At 34.6% G+C, this 19,769-nt stretch overlaps 1 long non-coding RNA gene across 1 annotated transcript; it reads left to right on the top strand.

The window, feature by feature from the left end:
• The first annotated feature begins 644 nt into the window (after positions 1-644).
• LOC148880335 (uncharacterized) lies at positions 645-12,569 on the top strand. Its single transcript, XR_016099485.1, has 4 exons — positions 645-1,397; positions 9,410-9,492; positions 9,608-9,725; positions 12,157-12,569. It is a non-coding gene; the product is annotated as an uncharacterized LOC148880335 (long non-coding RNA).
• The last annotated feature ends 7,200 nt before the right edge of the window (positions 12,570-19,769 follow it).

Here is a 19,769-nt window from a genome sequence, read left to right as displayed (position 1 = left end):
CCTTGATTGGTACAAAAAATAAAAAATAAAAATTTATATGTTGATTTTAATTCCTTCTATCATGTTGGTAGGGTGTCAAGAGATCCCAACTCAGCAACCGGTACTCTTGGGTTTCATCAGTGCAAACCAAAAGGGAAGGATCTCATCTCATGCGTTATTATTAATTTATTACTATCAACACTGCTGACGAGTGACGGGGTTCCTTCTGTACAAACGGGCTTAGGTGGCCCAATGAGCGTTGGATTCCAGATTTGTGGCGGCATTTGGCTTTGGCAACGTTTCTAGTGTTTTATATGTTCTACTCGGAGCAGAAAAATATTTATTAATTTGTTGCTTCCTACCATTACCAACTACCAACTACCAACTACCAACATCTGAAGAAAACATCACAAATGGTAATGTATTTGTTTGACAACTGGAAAGGAAAATGTCCAATCTCGGCTGGTCGCAGCAGCAGCAGATGTGATATAGATGAATAGATCTCCATCTCCGCACGGGAGGTATATGTGAAGTACATACAGCTAAAATGTTATATTATTTTATACTGAGAATTTTCAGCCCAAGCCCAATTTCAAGTTATAATATCCCACCCAACCCATTGCCATGTTGGGCCTTCCATTTCCAGATCTTGTGTATCGCATCTTGGGCTCGGACTCGGAGTGGATTCTAAACCAATTTCTAAGGACAAAAGGAATGAATGCAAGTATGCAACGTGCCAACGGACAATGGTCGTTCGAAATTGAATCCTTGTCTTCCCTCCATTTTTAGTCTTTCAAGAAAGAAAGAAACCCCACCGCACACCAGAGAAACTGCTACAGAAACTCAGCAAGAAGATCCTTTCAGGTTGATGAAAGCGTTTGGCCAACATGTTCAATCGTTTTTCTCTTCTTTCTTCTTGAAGCCCTAATCCTAATTCCACCTGATCCTCTCCCATTGCAGCAAAACTGAATAACTTCTTCAATTGGATGCCGCAACAACGGTGAATGGAATGATTGACATATTAACGAATACTCTCTAACCCTTTCTTCCTCCCTCTATTTCAGCTTCTCGCCTATTATCCTCTCGACACCAACGTCCAGATGCTTCACCACCGTTTCCAGTTCTACTATAAAGCCCTTTATGTCGCCGCCTCTCTGATGATGTCTTGCTGCTCCTCTATCCATCGCGCGAGAATACCTTTTTCTGGCTTTCCGGTTTTCACCCAAAATTATTAACCAACCTTCTCAGGTCCTTCCTCGACGACCAGTATATGGCTTGGATATATTGGAGCTCGTGAGCATCTTTCTGATGGAGATTATGTTCTACAGATATTTATATCATGCGGCTCTATCTCCAGAAGCTTGCCCAATTTTTTGTTGGGTCATGAGACACCGAATTGTTCTGTGAATTCCAGCAATGTAGGATTCCTATCACTTGGAACTTGATTTTGGTTCTTCCATTCGTATATTGGGCATTTCATGTGGCATTCTATATTTCCATGAGCATATTAATTTTCTCATATCCAGGCTACTAGGTTGGTTAATATAAGTTTACCTGCATATCTTTAGACAAAGGAATCTGAATATAAGTTTACCTCATCTATTAGTTGATCTACACGTCATGAGTAGGGATGGTAAATGGGTCGGTTGGATTGGATTGGGTTGGGTTAGGTAAGGTTGAATATCATCCATATTGACCCTCCAACCCACCATGATCCATCATCAATCATAGTTAGAGGGTTCTAATCCACCCTGATCAATCCATATTGACCTTTAACTACCCTCATCCATACTAATTCAATTACATTCGCTTATAAATACAAAAATGGGTTGGGACGGCCTATACAAGCAAAATAATAAATTTTGATAGAATAATTTTTCTCAAGACTATCATATGACAAAAATGAGTCAGGTCAACCAGTATACCCGAAAATGCAAAAATTGTAGATAAATGCAAAAAATTCTGTAAAAAATGCAAAAGAAAACCAAAAAATTGTAGAAAATTTAGAACGTTTGCAGAAAAAATCAGAAAATATGCAAAAAAAAAAAAAAACAGATAATTGTAGGAAATATATGAAAAACACCAAAAACTATGCAAAAAAACACTAAAAATTGTTGAAAATGCAGAAAAATACCAAAAAATTACAAAAAATGCAGAAAATAATAGAAAATTGTAAAAAATGCAAAAAGCTGCAAAAAAAAATACATAACTTTTATAAAAGTGCTTTTGTGCAAAAGTACTTTTATAAAAATACTTTTGTGCTTTCATAAAAGTGTTTTCATAAAAGGACTTTAACAAAAGTGATTTTGTGTAAAAGAACTTTTGTAAAAGTACTTTTATGCTTTCATAAAAGTGCTTTTGTAAAAGTACTTTCATAAAGTGCTTTGTAAAAGTACTTATGTAAAAGTGCTTTCATAAAAGTTCTTTTCATAAAATTACTTTATAAAATTGCATGTGAACATGAAAGTTAATACAATCTATTTTATTTCACTTTTATTCTCAAAATGAAATCTAGTATAGTGGTTTGGAAGTGTAATGAGATGCTGACACATTAGGAGGTTTGAGTTCGAACCCATTTTGACCCGCAACCCAACCCATCCTGACCCTAATGGGTACCCTCAACCCAACCCATCCTAACCCTAATGAGTACTCTCGACCCAACTCACTCTAATCCTTTTCCACTTACCCTAATGGGTTGCTCGACCCATATTGACCCATCAATAGATTGGGTGTGTTCCAAGGTGGGTGGGTCAAATGGGTTGGGGTCAAGATTGTCAGCCCTAGTCATGATTTGTTGATTTCTTCATTATACATCTACTATACAATCCTAGAATTATGACAATTTGGCTACAAAATTCTTCTTTTGACAAGCTATCCCCGAAACTCATGGCATGTGATAATCATTTGAACTATCTCCTCATTTCAGATATGCCGTTTGAAATTCATCAAGGGATTTGTGATAATAATGATACACTTTTTATTATTAATAAACCTAATTTCTTCATTATTTTAACATATAATGTTGGCTCTAATATGATAGAATAAGGCAGCCCAGTGCACAAGGCTCCCACCAATGTAGGGTTTGGGGAGGGACAGATGTATGTTACCTTACCTCTGCACATACGGAGAGGGTGTTTCCTAGACTCCAATGTGATTGACTAATAGTTCAAAAACTATTGATATTCAACTAGTTACATGGTGTTAGGTTTCCATTTACTATAATGGAATGTTAATAATAGTTTGCATTTTTGTGATTCTTGAATCAGTTAATATTGATGGGAGAGAGGAAATTTTATCAGGTTGACCTTAATAGCTATTGTATTAATATAAGGATGTTTTAGTCAAGTTTCCAAATTTTAAAACTCTTAACGAATTGCATTCATAGGGGCCATTGCTTGGTCTAATGGAAAAATCATAAACTCACAAGTGTGAGAATGTGGTTTGTATCAGAGTAGTGGTTTGTGTCCATTTCATGATATGGAGATGTGAAACCATGATTAAGGGACTTGATCATAGTATCCAATGAAAATTGTCATATTTCTTTGATGAATAAGCAAGATCATTAGCTTCGAACATGTCAAATAACATTGAACCTGCCACTGCTTCATACCAAAATCTTTAGCTACTTCATACAAAATCTTACCATCCTCCCCCTAAGCACCAACTCCTGGTGGTTATTCTATGTACACTTCTTCACTAAGATCTCCATATAGGAAGGCAATGTCGAGTTGAAACAAGGGCCAATCATATATAGCCGCTAATGATGTCAACTAATCAATGTTCTAAAAATCGTAATCGTATCGTAAATCGTAAAGGGGTTTGAATCGAATTGTATCATAAATTGTCTCTTATTTTTTCAAAAGTTGTTAAAAACTCTAAAATATACATAAATCTCTCAAAAAATAGAAAAAATGACTTTGCACAAGCTTTCTAACTCATAAACATCTTATAACTATATATTAATGGTAGACTTATAGTTACACACTTACACTAGTGTCAATAAAAAAATAATATCTTTAATTATCTTGATATGAAATATTAATGAACCATAATTTTTTAAAAGGAACCATAATGCTTTCTAGAGTCTAGAAGTAGAGCCTTTTTTCTATTGTTTATTTAACTTTCAACTTCAAGTGTTAAACAAAGTAACAAACTATGCACATTAAGTCATCAATTAATAATTATCCATACAATTTATACAATAGTGAGATAAACACTACAAATGAAAGTTATACAACTAAAGAAATTAATTTCTCCGAAATTAATGAATATAAAGAGATATCATGTGTATAGAACTATGGGTGAATTTTAATTTCATTCTAAAAAAAAATCAAATTTTAAAGTCTAAGTATAAGTGCTTCATAAATCATAATCTAATTTCGAGGAAGGAATATATAAACAAGGGAAAAATGAAGAGAAGAAAGAATGGGGCAAAGTCACTGTTTTAATATGAATAATGAAAGAAAGAAAACAAATAAACCCTGTTTTTATGTTACAAAAGAGTGGAAAAATAGAATATATCCCTGTTTTTTCACAAAAAAAAGGAGAGTGAAAATAATAGAATGAGACATGTTTTAACATTAGCAAAAAGAAAAAAGAAGAAGCTATTTTTGCAGAATAGAAAGCAACCTATTTTAACCTACAAAGTGCAAATATATCTTTGTTTTTGCATAATACAGTTTATTTTGTGTAAAAAATAATGAAAAATGGGGATGAACCCCTGTTTTGTGATTAGAAAAAGGGTGAGGGGAATATATTAGGGCTAAAGCCCTATTTTCATGCAAGAAAACAAGTAAAAATATTGGGGAAAAGACCCAGTTTATGCATGGAGAAAAGGTGAAAAGTAAAAGGGCGGAGCCCATGTTTTTATGCAAAAAAAAAAAATCAAGATAAAATATTATGAAACAAGGGGGAAATATTACAAAACTAGGTACCCCTAGCTTTCATGCAAAAATGAATGAAAAACATGGGACGGAGCCTCTATTTTCATGCCAAAAAGCGATTGAAACAGATAGGGCGGAGCCCCTATTTTTATGCCAAAACGTCGACTAAAATAAATAAGGTGGAGCCCCTGTTTTCAGCCAAAAAAATCAATTCAAATAAAGGAGAAGAAAGAAGACAAGAAGAAAGGAGGAAGAGGAGGAGGAAGAAGAAAGAAAGAAAGAAGAAAACAATACAAGCCATGTACAAATAATATAAAAATAGTAGAAATCAAAAGAAAAAAAAAACAAAATCTCTCATCTTTCAACATGGACAAGTAGAGGAGGTTTGAAGCTTCACCGAAACAATGGAGGAGGGTTTCTTCTCTTCCAGTCTCCCGCCAAGTCTTTTCCTTCAATGGTAAGTCATGTTTGATCGACCAAAGTGTATATTCTATGTTTTATAACTAAAATGATGATTATGCCCCTCTCTGTAAAAGAAAAACTTTAAAAAGGAAGAGGGTTAAATGGTCGTCTAATCTTAAGTTAATATTTCAAACTCTAACCATATAAATCATCCAGGAATCACGATTTACAATTCACACTAGCGATTTGCTTACAAATCGTACGATGTATAATCCACTCCATACAACTATGAGTACCCCTTTGCAACCAACCTAGCCTTTAGGCACTCTATTTTTTCATCTAGTAAGTATTTGATGGTATACAACATGCTTACAACATGATTATGAGAAAGTGCAAAGAGTTCTTCCATTGTGTAGTGCCACTCTAGGGAGGTAATAACTTCTTGGACATTCTTAGTGATAGAAATAGTAGACAAAAGGGAAACAAACTAACAATGGGGAGCAAAAAAGATGAGAAACAAAAACATAGTTAGAAATATGATGAAAAATACAATTATATTTATCTTTATGCAAAGCAATGGGAAGATCAAGGTTAGATTGAGAAGGCACTACAAGGTTAGTAACAATTGCCAAATCTATTGATGGAGAAGAAACTGGAGGAGCTGGTATTTGTCGATGCATATACACTTGCTTGATTGGTGGTCGCTCATTAGGAACCTGCAGTGGAGGATATAAAGGCTTGGGAATTGGAAGTGGGAGCATAGCAAATGAAGAAGAAACATCATTACTTGTGAAGAACAAAATGTTGAGAAAGATTAATACACTTGTAGCCCTTTTGTGTCCGAGAGTAGTCAAGAAAGATACACTTTGTAGAGTGTATCTAATTTATCTATCCTAGGCTGCAAATTATGAACACAGCATACGCATACAAAAACCCTGGGAATAAGAGGAAAAGGAGACAATATAGGAAACAAAACTAAGAAGTGAGATTGGCCTTCAAGGATAGATATTGGCATCTAGTTAATAAGGTAACAAATTATGCGAACAACATCACTCCAAAAACATTTAGACTGTGTTTGGTTGCAATGCAAATGCAAATCAGTACACTACATATTTACCCAATTTTCAGTTAATGAATACAAATACGGTTCACATTTTGAACCGTTTTTGCATTCATCTTGTTTGTTTGAAATCGGTGCAAAGTGTGGGCCCACACCTATCACCCACTTTTAACAAGAAACACACTAAACTCAAAAACATGTGTTGTAACAGATTTTAGCACTGTTCTCACACCTATCACCCACTTCTACTAACAAAAAACACACTAAAATTCATAAACATGTGTTATAACAGATTCCAACACTGTTCTCACACCAATCACCCACTTCCATCAACAAGAAACACAAAGAAATTCACTTCTTATGCATACCCGCTAATAGGCAGTCTACAATAGGTCCAAAGATCCATAAATGTGCCCTTTTAGACCAATGAAACACCACACACAAATTGTTGCACATAAACTGATCACTAATAGTTCATCTTTGATACATCAATTATAGGGTTTCTCTAAAAGTCCACTAAAACAACACTTACTGTAGCAAATGGAGTCATGAATACCTCTCTAGAGAGAAAGCGATAACTCCTTTTTATCCTCTCTTCGATCCTCTATGCAATCACCAAGAAACTTCAAAATAGGTATGCTAGAAGGTGCTGAAAAAAATTGGGCAAGAAATCAAGGCTCTGATACCATGTTATTAGTTCGATCAAATCTGATTTATGTCATGGAAAAAAAGGAAAAAAGAGGAGAATAAGAAGGGACGAAGAAGAAGAGAGAAAGTAGAAGGTTTGAATGGTCTTTGAGAGAGGAAAATAACACTCTCAGCGTATCAGAATTATCTATATATGGGTTTGTAATGTTGAGTACAAAGACCTTTGTGCCCCTCTTTATGTATGGGACACTCTACTTAACTTTGAACATAATAGACAAAACATATTCAAGTAAAACACTATGAAATGACTCAAGTACCCTTGGATTATTGACTATAACAATTAGCAAAAAGAATTCTCTTCCCTAGAGTTTTCTTTAAGTAGGATAAAACTCTCTCAATAGCTTCTAAATCTGTTTCTATGGGGAGTATGCATAAAATGACTAATCACACTCATTGCATAGGAAATATCAAGTTGAGTCTTGTAGAGGTATAACATTTCCCTACAAGTTTTTGAAACACTTCTTGTCAAGGAATAACTCTCCATGTGTGGCAGATAGCTTATGCCAAGAACATTAGGGGTGAGCATAGTTCAGTTGAAACCGAATAACCAAACCGAAATTTTGGTTTCGATTTGGTCGGTTCGGTTAGTTCGGGTAAACGGTTCAGCTTAGTTTTTTAGTACGGTTTTATTAAGATCAGTTTTCGATTTCGGGTGTACTATTTAGAGGTCCGATTAACCGAATTATTAGGGGTAAATAAGTAATTATGTTGCCCCTCATTAGAAACCCAAAACCCTCGATTCGAGTTTTCTTCTACTCTCTTCGTCAATTCTTCCTCTATAGTCTTCTCTTCGTCCTACCCAAGTACTCAGTTACTCTTCATCTTCTCTTCGGTCTAGCATATTGGCATCACCGCACACTCATCAACAACAGCAACAACGCCGGCAAGTGATACCCTGACGACGATGACTCTGCAACTTAGGTATAATATTTGTTTTTTGTTCTTTTTCAGGTTTTCCCCTTTTATTCGTCATTAACCAGTCCAGTCCCCTTGATTCTTTTTCCAATGTCTGGAGCCACCTATCCATCTATCCTCTCATACTATATAAAGTGGATGTCACTTCTGCAGTTTTGTGACATGCTTTAAACCTTGTAGAAAAACTGCATGAAGGCTGAAACCTACCTCTTCATCTTCTTCCTTCCCGCTTTTACAAGAAAGAAGAATTTCCATAGACCTATCCAATCCCTGTAAAATATGTTGCCACAGACCCACAAGGAAAAAAGAAATTAGAAGGTGGGGAGTAAATCAAACCTGTTTTTTTGTCATTGATGTGTCTTGCTAAAATATTAGCAACCACATAAAAGGGTCTCAAATAAATTAAATAAATTGTTTTTATCCAATCTCCAATCTTCATATAATCAATCTCTTGCATGGCAATTCCAGAACTTCCCTACAAAACTTCTAACTCTTAACATCTAGCTTTGCCTAGAAAAATCATATGGAAGAAATTATAATTTTCCAGGGGAGCCCTAGATGTATCGATTTAATTGCAAAATCACAAAAAATTCAAAATCCACCTTTCATATTTAAGTCATAGCATAAGATATTAAGATAGAAATCTTTCTCTCTTATGGAGTTAAATTGCATCGTCTGATACATTATGATCATTACATTCTCAACCTATTAAAACTTGTTTTTTTTTTTTTTTTTGGGTAATCCTCAACTTATTGGAAATTGGAAGTACAACTTTCTTTGCATCTAATTCACAAATAAAGGATAGATAATATATTAAAAAAATGAACAAATCCGGAAACCTAGAGAATATCACCTGTTGATGTTTTCTGAAGATTACAACTCAATACTCAATCTATCTCAAATAAATATTTAAAAAGCAAGGGAATAATTACTAAACCCCAATTCCATAATAGACAGTAGACTATTGACAGTCTAATTTTTTATGTAAGCAATTAAGCATGGCTTTTTTATTTTTTATTTTACTTTTATTTCTGATATGTTGGTGATAGGTTTCTATTTGTACCGAACAATTCTAATATTGCTTGATCTGATTCAAATATTTTAATTCTAATATGGCATTTTTTGTTTTATATCTAATTTTATAAATTTATGCTATTTTTATAATTTTTATGACATGTTACTCAAATTAGAATATTGGATTAGAATTGGATATCTGAATAAGTAGATAAATCAGATTTGAGTATATGTTAATTATGTCTTCCATAATGACATTCATCAAATTTAAATGTATGTTTTGGAGAATATGAGTATATGGTTGCCTGATTGGTATTCTTTTCAGTTCAGGTTTTGGATTGAATTTTTTTCACCACCATTAATAAGCTTCTCTCTTCATTAAACATTCAACTTATCATGCTAATAAACATTGTGTCTCTTATACATTATTATTTTTTTATTTTAATAGGGGGTTTGGAGTTGGACTTAACTTACTTGGTCTTGGGTTGTTTTTACTTTTAACCATGACTTCAATAGTTTTCATCCTACAATGTAAGCTAATTCATTCCCTTTTTTTTACTTTTAAGTGTAATATTATGTGATTAGTTTCATTTGTTTTTTTTTTAATTCTATTTTATATTGCCTTTGTAAATGTCACATCAAATAGGAGATACACCGACTAGTATAGAGGATGCAAGCTCACATCCCAAACCCTCAAGTCAAATTGATTCGACAAATGCTACAAGTACAATCGCTAAAGGAAAGAGGAACGCCATACAACCAAGGTAAGAAGTATGAGAACACTTTTCTAAGTTTGTTTTAGACAATGGTGAATCGAAGGCTAAATGTAACTACTGTGATAGAAAATTTTGTTGTGACCCTGAAAAAATGGAACTGAATTACTAAGAAATCACATGAATATATTCAAGAAGAACCCTTATAACCTAGACACGAAACAAGCAGAATTGAATTTACACTTGAACTCAAAGGAGGGAGATGGTGAGAATATAAATCCCCTTGGCCTTAGTTGTTGGAAATTTGACCAAGAGGCTATTAGGAAGGGGTTAACCCATATGGTCATTATTGATAAGCTCTCATTCAAATTTGTGGATGGTGAGGGCTTTAAGAAATTTATGACACTTTCTTGTTCAATGTTTCGTATTCCATCTAGATGGATTGTTGCTTAGGATTGCTATCAATCGTACTTGGATGAAAAGTTGAAGTTGAAGAATTTGTTAAACAATTCGTGTCGAAGGGTTTGTCTTACAACTTACAACTTACATATGGTATTCCTTGCAAAGAATTAATTACACGTGTTTAATAGCCCATTTTATTGACAATGACTAGAAATTGAATAAAAAAAATTCTTAATTTTTGTCCAATTTCTAGTCACAAAGGGGAGGTTATTGGTAAGGAAATAGAAAAATGTTTACTTGAATGAGGAGTAAAGTTTTTTCCATCACAGTTGGTAATGCTAGTTCAAATGATGTTGTGGTTGCATTTTTAAGGAAGAGAATTGCTAATTGGGGAACTAGTAGTTTAGATGGAGAATTACTTCACATGAGATGTATTGCACACATTATAAATTTGGTTGTGAATGATGTTTTGAAAGAGATGAGTGAATCTGTTAATCATGTTTGGGGAGCATTGAGGTTTGTAAGATAGTCTCCAGCAATGTTGCAAAAGTTTAAGAAGTTTGTTGAGATTGAAAAAATCCAGAGTACGAGTTTGTTGTGTTTAGATGTGAGTACTAGGTGGAACTCAACCTATTTAATGTTGGAGGTGGCTCAAAAGTTTGAAAGAGCCTTTGAGAGGTTTGAGGATCATGATCCTTATTTTAGAAGTGAAATTAAGATGGGGGATGGTGTTCCTACTGATTTTGATTGGGCCCATGTTAGGAGGCTAGTACTATTTCTACAACATTTTTATGATCTCACATTGCAGGTTTCAGGTTCCTTGTATGTCACATCAAACAACTTTTTTCAATAAATTTATTCAATTGATTGCCTTTTACGAGAATGAGGAGGTAGTGAGGACAAAGAATTAAAGGAGATGACAAAGAGAATGAAAGAAAAATATGACAAGTACTAGAGAAACATTGACAAGATGAATTAGTTGATTTATGTTGCTGCTAATCTAGACCTTTGTAAAAAATTAGAATATGTGGAGTTTGCCGTTATTGATATGTATGAAAGTGTCAAGGGTGAAGAGCTTGTGAAAAAAAGGTTAAGGATGCTGTTTATGATTTGTACAATGAATACAAGAATATGATTACACCTCAAAGTGGGCATATTAGTGATAAACCCCAAGTTTCAACTTCAAGCGAAACAGAGGGTGAGCAACCATCGCAAGGAAGATGTTGGCAATGTCTTGGTTTAAAAAGTACAAGTCAAAAAATGGAGGGATAGATAGAAAATCAGAGTTGGATAGGTACTTAAATGAAGACACTAAAGAGGGAAATGATGACTTTAATATCCTAGGATGGTGGAAGGTTAATTCTCCCAGATTTCCCATCCTTTCACAAATGGCTCAGGATGTGTTGCCAGTTCCTATCTCTACAGTTGCTTCAGAGTTTGTTTTTAGCACTGGAGGACGAGTGCTTGATGCATTTAGGAGTTCTTTTACTCCTAAAATAGCAGAAACAGTTGTATGTACTCAAGATTGGATCCGATCATCACAATATGCCATTAATGTTGAAGAGAGGAGCTTGATAAACTTGAGAATGGTAACAATCTTTTCGATTTAAATTTTATATAATTTATCATTTTTCTCTGATAATTTCTTAACTTTTGTAATTTGTAAATGAGGTTTTCTAATTTTCTTCCTCAATTTTCAGATTTGCCAAAAGTCATGGTTACATCAGAACCAATAGTGATTAGCATTTGATTTTAGACCTATTATTGCACGATTCTTCCTACAATCCTACTCCTGCTTTTTTTTTTTTTGGTTATAATGTAGCCAACTAGCCATATTTCAGTATTTCCAATTGCTAGTAGTTTACGATAAATTCAAGTACATTTTGATGGACTAAAAAGAGTTAAACAAAGAACTTGACTTCACATTTCTTTCCTAATTCTCACTCTCATCAACTTGGCTTATTATATATTTATGTTTTTATAGTTAGTATATGGTTTATAATGCTTTCATAGATTTGGATTTTTTCTATTGTTGAGGTTTTAAAGAATCTATTGTTGATTTGGATGTTGATATACCTAGCAAGAAGCTACGTATGAGATCTAGATCAAGATCAAGATCAAGGTTAAGGTCACGCCCACCTAGTGATGTTGTTCCAAGAGAGGGCTTTAAGGATTCTACACATAAAGTGAAAGCTGTAAAACTTGATATGGGTTTGTTGATTTGGACGCTGATCTACCTACCATAAAGTGATGTTGTTCCGATTGGGCTACGGGTTTGTTTTATCTTTCTTTCCTTAAGTCTTTTTTATTTTAATCCCATGGAAAGCTTCCTAGGGACCCATGTATTATCCTATTTTCTAGTTAGTGGTAAATAGTTTCCTATTAAGCATTACCCTTGGTAAAGGGTTGTTACTCTTCTTCATAGTTGGTATTTTGGGCGCATACCTTGGTTTCTTACTAATCCAATTGCAATGATGGTGCCACATCCTTCATGGCAATTCTATAAACCTAAAGGATGAGTAGGATGGTGATGCATTTTGCCTTTTGTCTTTATTCTAAAGCAATCAAGCTGCAAAGGAGACGGTCAATTATTCAACTTCCCCTCTTTTCTTGATTTGGGTAAATTAGAAGTTGGGAGTATCATTTTCCTATTAATTTTATTTTTTCTCGCTTCATCTTGCTATTGAAAATCTTATTTTGACTTTAAAGGCCATCTATAAATTTCAGCAGTTCAGAAGATATCATGGTATTTTCTATGTTATTTATAATTAGTTTTCTATTTTAAAGTTTTATTCCTTAGTAAGGGGATGGTAAATCTGTTTGACAACTGGTTAATCGGACACATTAGTTTTTCTACAACTATGCTAGTGAGGCATAGTGCTTGTTTGTCGTGCCATTTAGGATTTAGCATTTGAGACATGCTTTATGTTTTAAAACAATATTGTTGCAAATTTCTACTCTAGATTATGTTATTATATTTGTAAACATTTGTTTATTTGACTCAACATAGTTAATGTATTTCGGTTATAACCGGATCAACCAAAATAACCAAAAAAAAAATCGCTTCAGTTTATTCGGTTTTGAAGAAGTTCGATTTTCAAAAATACTATTCGGTTTTTAAAAGTTTGATTTGTTTGGTTTAGTTTTTAACTGAACAAACCAAATGCTCACCCCATAAAGAACATACATTCTCAAAGATATAACTACTCCTTCCTTTGAATGAGCTACTTCAATACCTAAAAATACCATAGATCTCCAAGATCCTTAACCTTAAACTTAGTACTACGGAACCACTTATTTCAGCCAATCTCCTCTACATCATCCATTGTAACAACAATGTCCTCAACATAAACAATGAGAATAGTTACCAAAACATATTCCTCTTAGAATATGATTTGACTGAGCATAACTAATTCCAAGTTTCCAACCAGGGCATTCTTGAATCTTTCAAACAAAGTTTGTGGTGATTATTCAAGTCCATAGAGAGATTTCTTTAATTTACATACCTTTCTTTATCTTTACCATACATCCTAAGAGGTGGTGACACAAACCTCGTCATGAAGATTTTCATTCAAGAAGTCATTTATAACATTCAAATGATATAAGGGACAATAAAAAGATGCTACCAAGGATAGCAAAACACAATGAAAGTTTATCTTGCTCATAGGAGCAAAACAGATAGTCAATGCCATATAGTTGGGTATATAAGTATATCTCTTGGTAACAAGGCAATCATTGTATTTCTCAATGGATTTATCAACAATATTTGATAGTGTACACCCACCTATAACCAAATGGTTCCTTCCCATTAAGCAAGTCAATGATACCCCACGTACTATTTTTACACATTGCTTCTATCTAAAGTCTTCATGGCGTCCTTTCATTCAGACTTAAATAAGCTTCTAAGACATATTTAGGGATGGAGAGGGTAGAGACACAAGCTAGGAAAGAATAATATGAGAGTGACAAAAGGCTATAAGAAAGGTGTTTGGAGATGAGGTAGTTAATAAAGAGGTACATGATCTGTTATCTCATCAGCAATTGGTGATGGAGGTTGTGATGTAGGAGGATCAACTTGTTCATGCTTATGCCACTAATGTCATTGATAGATTTGCATCCTTCATTCAAATGATAACAAAATTGTAAAGGATATGAATGAAAGACAACAAGGGGCTCAATAGAAGCAACAATGGGGAGAAGAAGGGTGTTTTAACAATTAATGATAAGGAATAGATGAAGCAAAAGTAATATTAAATTAAACAACTTGGGTGTCACTAAAAGGACCATAGCAATGGTAACCCTTTTGTGTGGAGGCATAACCAAGGAAAATACACATTTGGCTTTGGGTTTATGTCTTTGGGAAATAGAAATATGAACATAACATGTGCAACCAAACACACAAAGAGGAATAGATAACAAGTTTGTATATGAAAAAATGACACTAAAAGGAAATTTGAAACTAGATGGCATGTTATTAATCAAGTAGGTCGCAATAAGGATGGCATCCCCCTAATATTTTATCAGAACATGAGAGGCAAACAAAATTCTTCTAACAACTTTAATGGTATAACGATTTTTCCTCTCAACAACCCCATTTTGTTGTGGAGCATAAACACAAGAGCTTTGATGAAGAACACTGGAATTTTTAAATAGGTAAAGAGACTCTTCTCCAAGTACTTATTTGCATTGTCATGTTGGAATACCTTAACATAGGTGCCAAATTGGGTGAGAACAAATTCATGGATTTTCTACACTAATTTTGGTATATCATCACATGAACACATTAAGTAAATCTAAGTATATCTAGATAATCATCAATAAGAAAGTGAAATATTTATAATCACCTATAAACAAAATATGGTATGATCGCCATAATCAGGTTGTACGATATCAAAAGGAAATTTAGATATTTTATTACTTGAAGAATAAGTATTTTTGCAATGCTTTGGAAGTTGACACGATTCACAATGAAGACTTGACAAACTAACACCCTTAAATAATTTTGAAAATAAAAGACTTGGTGAAGAAAAAGACAAATAACCTAATTGAAAGTGACATAACATGATTATAAGACTTAGACAATGAACCCCAAAGCCATCCCCTAAGGTGACACCTAGGTCTTGTATGGAACATCTAATAGATACATCCCATTTGCCTCATGGCCATTCCGAATCACCTTTTGAAAATTTAGGTCCTAAATAATGTTTTAAAACGTGGAGGTATAACACGAGGCATTCCACTACCTAGAGGTGTAATGTGTAGTTTAGAACATAAGAGGTGTAAGCCTCCCAAACACAAGGAAGCGTAAGCCTTCTTAAGAGGAGGGGGATGAGGAGGAAAGAGGAAGGGGAGGAGGAAGAAGAGGAAAGGAGATCTCACTTTTCTTTATTTTTAATAAAAGTATTTTATATTAAGAAAAATGTAGTTGCATAGCACTAATTGAAAGGGGGTCTTTTCTTTCTTTTTTTTTCTTTTCTATTATTCTCTTTCTTTTTCACTTTTTCTTTTCCTTTCCTTTCCTGTCCTTTCCTTCATTTTCTTCCTTTTTTTTCTGTCATTTTATATGATGTGTACGTGAGGTGCATGAGGCGTACGCCTCTAGCACGCCTCATGAAAAAAGCATATGAGGTATATGCCTTAGAGGTTTCAATGCCTCTGGCATATGCATCAAGAAATTTTGTGGTTGAGAGATTCAGTTCAGTTTTGGTTACCGGTTTTCCAAAAACCAGTACTACTGATTCAATTACAAAAAATGCCTCTACTGTGAGATACCCAGAGTGGTAATATAGATGGCAAAGTTGTGACAAGTTCACAGCTGTTATGCATTTGAGACATTGGAGAAAATTTCTATTCTGAAAGTTCAACACGGAGATCTCTCCTCCAAGTCTGACTTCAGCAACACCTGTTAAGATCCTAAGTTTTCCTGTGAATATCACAGCATTGATATGGGGAAATCTAGACAGATTTGCCACTGTTTGGAGAATTTCCCTTAATGTATAAGGGAGCCATTTACACAGCATTGATGTGGGGAAATCTAGACAGCCCAACTAAAAGACTACTATTTTTTTTTTTCAATCGGAACCATATTATCACTGTTACTCTACTACAGTGTTATAGTTGGAATACCTCTAGAAAGACCACGATAGATGTGATAAAATCAGCCTTTTACATTGCATTCAGAGGTAACAGAAATGATCGATCTATCAAAGCTCCTATTATTACTTGAAATGGCCATTAATTAATAAGAAAAATTCAATTTCTAAGTCATGTGGACCATGGCTGGTTTCTATAAAACAACATATCCAAACAGTTCAGTATTTTGCTGTTGGAGGACAAGAACTTTATTATAATGCTTTTAGATTTAAAAATCTGTGTAATTATTATAGAAGAGGAATTTGGTTGTAATAATGGGTAAACTTAGGTTTTGACTTATACAAGCCTTCATTCGAGATAATGTGAGCTGTGGATAGAAAGTGTCTTTTTGAGATGGATGATGGTTGTGGTGCAGGCTTATTTTCTCATAGTGTTTCATTGTAGGCTACCAAGCTGATCATGCTGAACCACTTATATCATGGCAATATAAGTTGATTTTTCAGCAAAAAGCAGATTTTAGCTCATAAACACTTGAGAGTTCTGCTCAATTTCACCTTATTTGACTTTGCTTTCTTTGATTTACCATCTTAAATATGGTAACTTTGTATGAGTAAGTTTTTGATAAATGGAGTTCATTTTGGTAGACATTTGGGATAGACAAAACCGGATAGGGTGAAATAAAATATCTTATATATAATTTTATATGTTATCTTTTCCCAGGAGTAGGAGTCATTGTGTGGACCCATACAAATGGATAAAAACTTTGAGGCTTTTCGAGAGTAAGTGTAATGTAAACTCATTCCGATGTTTAAAATAGTTAGATTTTACAAAAATACAGAGGGAGCAATGTCAGTAGCATGTTGCTTTCGCATAGGCTCCATGCATGGGCCCATATATAAATAATACTGATAACCTGGAACAAAGGTAAGATTTGCATATATGAGAGATAGAGAGAGAAGAGAGAGAGAGAGAGCTGCTATGACTGTTTCACATAGGATCCATTACCCATATGAAAATCAACACTCAGAAACAAGGATAACCTTCAGCCAGTAGCTTTCTCAGTTTGTTTATTAAAACATTTTTATAAGCTTTCTTTACTGTCTTTTCTCAAAAATTAGAACACATCATGTGCCATAGACAGGAAGTGAGATGCTTAGCTCAAAACATTTTGATTATTCCCATATTTTATGAGGATTAAATCTTTGGACCAGGCTAGAACAAATACTAAGTACACTGAGCTACTCCCTTAGGATGGTACTGGACAGTGGATACCGTAGCATACAGCTCAAGCAAAGCTGTACTATTTTTAATGTAATTAGATAGCAGCCTTAACCTACATTGTACTATCTGTTGTTGAGTTTTTCCTTCATTCCAGTGGGTGTTCACGATGGAGTTGGGATCTCCTGTTCCAACACCCTACTAAATGAGACTAGGGCCCACCATAAAGTGGGACCCATCATATATCAGATGTGCCGTTGACAGGTGATCCAGACTCTTAACGAGGGGATGAACTGTGGGGCACGTGTGAGGCGCTCTCTGGGTTGTCCATCCCATCAACACAAAAACTCTAAAACTCTGGTGTCTGGTGCATGACATGTTATACACGATATTAGAACACTTAAGAGCCCGTTTGGGAGGGCTTCGAAGTTAATTAAGCTGTATTGACTGAACCACTTTGGTGAAGCTATCAAAAACAACTTCATGGCTTTCCGTGTGGAGACTACTTTACAATGCCAGAGGCCACTGTCTGAAAGCCCTCCCAAACAGGCACTTTATGCTCTTCCATATGGATATAGATCATAACCTGACCATATGATATAATATTAATAACACTTTCCAAAGTTTTCTTTGGGTGACCAGGAATCCCTGCCCCTAGCTTTCTGAGAAATAATAGAAAGCATTTTCCAAAGTTTTCTTTGCTGCTACGTACTTTCAATTCTCAAACATTAGGCCGTAGCACGTGTGATACAGCCTAAATTCAGGTACTTGGCTTTCTCCCACAGAGAGCAGTGTAGTCAACCCAGTTGGTCCCTCCCTCTCAGCCCGATGAGTGGCACTGTCACGCACTCATGTCATAACATGTAATTTCAATCTACAGTTTGTATATCTTTTCTTTTCTTTTAATTGGAGTTGTTTTTCCATTAAAAAAGTAGTGAAGTAGTTCAAGGCCAGTTTGTATTCTTGACCTTTGAGATAAGAGATATATCCTAGAGGAGAGGAGAAGGTTAGAAGCCCATGTGATGATGGAAGGGCCATTCACACTCTCCTACCCTTAAGGTTTTATGTGCATTTGCAACTACTTAGCTCTCTGTTCCTTGAGATAAAGTGCCTGTTTGGGAGGGCTTTCATGGCTTCTTGCATTGTAAGGTAGGCCCCATATGGAAAGCCATGAAGCTAAAAATCCTGAAAAGCCCAAAAACACTTGCATTGACGTGAGAAATCGACTTTGGAATGAAACTAAAATCGGTAGCTTCTACAAAGTGGTTTAGTCAATGCAGCTCAATCAGCGCTGCAAAATGGGTCCAAGAATTCCTCTTAGAGCTCCAGGCCTCTCCATTATAGACTATGCAACGTGACCTCCAATTCATCCAATAACAACATAGAATATGTTGCTTACAATTCAAGTTCCAAAGGAGTTGTTGGTACATCAGTGGGTCAACTTTGGCAGTGACAAATTCAGTCTGTTTACTTCGTAATTATAATTTATAAACCATATATGGAGAGAGAGAGAGAGAGAATAGTAGATTGTACAATATGATTAGCTTAAGCTGCAATTTTATACATCCAATTATTGTTGTGATGGATAAGTTGGAATCATCAAGGTCTACATATTTCATCGAGGCCAAGTTGTCTGCAAGAGGTGCAGTTTTAGATTGGCTAAAAGCATTGTCTCCATGCCTCGTTTCCACATTAGTTAATTGAGAGGTTTGATGAATAAATCAGAATCAGGATGGCCGACACACTGTATTAACGCCAGCTCGTTGTTTTCCAAGGCCCATTCAGCATTAGTTTATTGAGTATTGCTGGATGTAACTGAATTAGGATGACTAGAAACATGGGATGGACATCGTTTTTAGTAGTTTATGGAAAACCCAAATTTTCCACTTTAGTTAATTGCGTTTTGATGTGTCATGTTAACAAATCAAAATTTGTTTTCAAAACACATCAAAAGAAAAAAAAAAACCGAAGATATGTTCTCTTATTTTTGTTTTGAGAAGTGAATACAAGACGGTTTTGTTTAGAGACGATCCAAATTATGTTTTCTAAAAGAAAAATAAATTTCCTCTGTTCAAACATTTGAAAACAAAAAACCACATACACAACCAAAAACATGTTTCTGTATTTTTGTTTTGAGAAACAATCTGTTTCCAAACTAAATGGTTTTAATTTATTTTCAAAATTGACAACAAGAAAAACAATTCACATCGAAGAAGAAGAGCCCCTAAAATGCTTTCATTAAGACCAATTTAATTGAATTTGCTAGCTAATTCACAAGCTACAAGTGCTAGGAGTGGACTGAGAAGCTACAAATTGCTCGTTACCTCAATAACCAAGATGATATATGCAAGATGAAATGAATTGAAAGGGGAAGGCAGGGAA

Source organism: Nelumbo lutea, chromosome 1, assembly GCF_056320005.1.
Source record: "Nelumbo lutea isolate HS-2025 chromosome 1, American lotus-T2T, whole genome shotgun sequence".
Classification (NCBI taxonomy): domain Eukaryota; kingdom Viridiplantae; phylum Streptophyta; class Magnoliopsida; order Proteales; family Nelumbonaceae; genus Nelumbo; species Nelumbo lutea.
Note: the sequence above shows the minus strand (reverse complement) of the source record. Positions and strands in the feature narration are given on the sequence as shown.